Source organism: Nothoprocta perdicaria, unplaced genomic scaffold (assembly GCF_003342845.1).
Source record: "Nothoprocta perdicaria isolate Ctin4 unplaced genomic scaffold, notPer1 scaffold_396, whole genome shotgun sequence".
Classification (NCBI taxonomy): Eukaryota; Metazoa; Chordata; class Aves; order Tinamiformes; family Tinamidae; genus Nothoprocta; species Nothoprocta perdicaria.
The window spans coordinates 43980-48077 of NW_020455639.1; the positions used below are offsets into that span (position 1 = coordinate 43980).

General features: G+C 36.8%; 1 long non-coding RNA gene across 1 annotated transcript; it reads left to right on the top strand.

Annotated features, from left to right (window-relative positions):
- The first annotated feature begins 2424 nt into the window (after nucleotides 1–2424).
- On the top strand, nucleotides 2425–2891 carry LOC112952203. Its single transcript, XR_003250347.1, has 2 exons — nucleotides 2425–2640; nucleotides 2787–2891. It is a non-coding gene; the product is annotated as an uncharacterized LOC112952203 (long non-coding RNA).
- The last annotated feature ends 1207 nt before the right edge of the window (nucleotides 2892–4098 follow it).

The following is a 4098-nucleotide window of genomic DNA, read 5'->3' on the forward strand; positions in this document are numbered from 1 at the left end:
GGATCATCTGTCAGTGAGAAAAGGGGCCATTCCCTGGAGGCCTCAGTGGTAGATGTACAGTCAGGAGCATCCCTAAAGTTTTCACCATTTCATTTCAGTATCCATTTGGAGAGAGAAAAATGAAGAAACAAGAATTTTTAAAAGAAATGTATTTCAAGTCTAGAGAACTCTGTGACCTAGAAATCTGTTAAGTGGAGGAAATAAATTAAAGAAAACAACAAAAAATTCATGACCCTGAATGGATTAAAGAGATCTCCCTGTATTCTCTTCAAAATTCAGCACTACATTTGATAAACTGCAAATTTTACTATGTTAAAGTTCTGTTTTGTTTATGTTTGTTATTTCCTTAAACCTAAGAATGATTTTTAGGCAAATCAGAGGCCTTTCATTTCACATGGAAAGGTCATCTAAAATGAGGAACTGATCCAATATGAAGATAGGATGGAGAATAATTTCGTATTTACTGCATGCCAACACAAAATCATTCTGCAACTACTTTTACTAGCCTGCAAAGGATATAGTAGAAACTGGTGAAAAGTGCAATACTTTCTCATAAATATGTGTTATCCAGCACATGTTTGGCGTATTGTGAAATTGGGTATAGGGGATCTGCAACTTGGAGATTTTCTGTGATTATCACGGAATCACAAAATGGTTGAGATTGGAAGGGACCTCTAGAGATTTAGGGACACCTTGAGCAAGTGTCACAGGATGGCATCCAGGTGGATTTTGATTATGGTGACTATAATTTAGATGTGCTGAACCACCTTACTATAAGTGACTACTAACTTTTGCTTTCTTAGTGTGGTCCTTTGTGCAAATCTTCCCATATACTTGAAATTTCCAACTGTTAGGGCAAACTCCTAAAAATATGAGAAATGTCTGCTTTTCTAGCAACAGCAAACAACTCCTTGTAAACTTTTCCTTGTTTAGACTTCTACATGCAACCATACTCATCTTGAATTTCATTTGTTTTCTTTTTGACAGAAATAGGTCATGAAGTTTAGTAATGGCATGAGTTGAAAGACAATAACCCGAAAAGTATGTGAAGCAGGAGAGAACATGGGTATAAGTACAAGTAAGGATATGGCTGACTGCAGAACTGTTTTTCAAAAGATAAACAGGGCTGAAGAAAAATGCAGCTTAGCAGAAGCTTATTTAGCCTTTCTAAAGATATTTTTTTTTCAGGATGTTTCATGTGAAAATAAATCATGAGTACCAAACATTATAAGAGCATAAAGTCTGCCCTAGTTCTAATACAACCTTTTCATGCGTTGAGTCCTTAATATATTCTGTAATGACTTTATTCTTATATCAGGCATTTCAGTATGGCAGTGTTAAATGCAACAGTTCTTTACCTCTATAACATAATTTTAAAGAGAATTTTATTGATTGACTTTATTTTCCTGATGTATACTTTCACAACAAAAGATTGGGCATCTTACCATCTTTTTGTCCATAGATTTCTTTTCTAGACTTATTTACCAAGTATTTTCATGGGATCATAGAATCACAGAATAGTTGAGATTGGAAGGGGCTTCTCGAGTTTATCTAGTCCAATCTTCCTGCAGGATCAAGCAGGATCACTGACAGCACACTGCCCAGGACCTTATCCAAAAAACTTATGAGTATCTCCATCAGGGAGATTTCACAAACTTTCTGAACAACCTGTCACACTGTTCTGCCGTCCTCAAATTGAAGCTTTTCCTCCTATCCAGATGGAGATTCGTGTGTTCTGGTTTGTGGCCATTGTCCCTTGTCCTGTCACTGAGGACTACTTAAAACAGTAGTTTGTCCTGTCTCCCTCCTCTCCATCCCTTCCCTTCAGATATTTTTATATCCTGCTTAAGACCTCCTCTTGGTCTTTTTTCTAGGCTAAAAARACCCAGCTGTCTCAGACTTTCTTTACTCATGGAGGGGAGATACTCAAGCCCCMTAACCATCTCTGTAGCCCTACGATGTGCTCTTTCCAGTACTGTCATGTTCTTGTACTGGGGACACAGCACTCCAGATATGAAATCATCAGCACTAAGTGGAGGAGAATGTTCATTTTCCTTGACCTGCTGGCAAAACTCTTTTTAATGCATGCTAGGACACCATTGGCCTTCTTGGCCACAGGAGCACATTGATGTCTCATGGTCAGGTTGTTCTCCACAAGGACACCCAGGTATTTCTCCCCAGAAAGGCTTTCCAGCATCTCAGCGCCTAGCATGTACTGGTGCATGGGGTTATTCCTCCCTAGGTGCAGGACCTAGGCACTTACCTTTGCTGAAATTCATAAGATTCCYCTCTGCCCATCTCTACAGCCTCTCCAGGTCTCACTGCAGCACAGTCCTCAGGTGTATCAGCCACTCTTTCCAGTTTTGTGTCATCTGCAAACTTACTGAGAGTTTGCTCTGTCCCTTCATCCAGGTCACTGATGCACATGTTGAGCAAGACTGGACCCAAGATTTACTCCTGGAGGATACCACTAGCTACAGGCCTCAGACTAGATTCTGCCCCGTGGACTGCAACCCTCTGAGCTCTGCCATTCAGCCARTTCTCAATCTGCATCACTGTCTGCTCATCTAACCCAAACTTCCTGAGTTTACCTATGAGAATGCCATGGGAGACAGTGTTGAAAGACTTGCTGAAGTTAAGGTAGGCAATACCCACCCTTCTCCTCTCCTCTATCCAGCTAGCCATTCCATCATGGAAGGCTATCAGATATTGGTTAAGCATAGTTTTCCCTTGGTGAATCCATACTGACTTGTCCTTATTACATTTTTTTCCCATTATTTTTCCAGGGAAGAAGGTGAGGCTGACTGACCTGTAGATTTCTGGGTCCTCTTTCTTGCTSTTTTTGAACGCTGGAGAGACATTTATAATACTTATCACCAGCAGCTGTTCAAGAATTTCATTATTGCTTTATTTATTTCAATTTTAGTTATATAAGTACCACTATCCAGACTGAGTCTAGGATTGCAATGTTCAGTTAACATGATCTCACTAGAGTACTAAAATATGTAACTGAAAGGAAATATTAAATTTGTGTAGATCAAACAGAAAATTAATATCTACAGTAACAGACTTTATATAAACTGCCACTCATACTTTTAAAATTTTGTACAACATTGATCTCATGGGAATGTAAAACAGATCATTAAGGACTCAAAAACTTACTGGCAGATAATGATTTCAAAGCTTTCTGCTTTACAATGGAAATTGTGAGTTTTAAATTTCCTATTAATGCAAGATTTTATTTACTTATTTATTTATTTATTTATTTATTTATTTATTTATTTATTTATTTACTTTTGTCCTGGATAGGCACTTCTGTTAGAAGAGCACTTCTAAAATTCTCAAGAGTATTTCCATTTATTTCTCCATATGATTTTAAGTGCTTAATAAATTAAATAGTAGTTTTATCTCTGACTTGGGAATACACTTTTTTTCCGGGAAATATATGCTGTCTCCTTATTCTCATTATTATCTAAAAATCAAAGTACAGTACTATGAGCTGTCTATGGAGGAAACAAAATGAATAACTTTGAACAGATGTGAAATAACTTACATCATCAATAAAAATATTGTATTAGTACTTGGCAGTGAAACGAACTTTATTTTTGTCAAAAAAAAGTGAAGGACACGTCAGTAGTCAGAGATGCTGTGAACATTTATGGTATTTGCAAAAGCAAAATTCTGTTTTGAGTCATTTGCCATTTATATGTTTAAAAATAAAAATCTGCTTTTTAAAAGGGAAATACAGTTTGTTAGCCTAAAGGTTTATGATTTCCTACTTAGTCCAATCTGTTATTGTTGTGTAAACTTGAAAATAACAATAGCTTCATGTTGTTCTTCATATTTGGCAAACACACCTTTGTTTCATAAAATTGAAGTCCGAGTAATACTAAACAATAAATGCTACAGAAGGGATGATCAAGCATTCTCTTTTTAGCAACATATTGTCATCAGCCAGCAGCTGATGACAGAGTTTTCAGAGTTAAGCCTTGTTAAATATGTTATCACCTGAAAGATTCAACAGCTAAATTTKCTTGACCTGAATACTAAAATGTTGTACTTGAGACTTTGTACATTGGCAGAATAGATTTCAGAAAA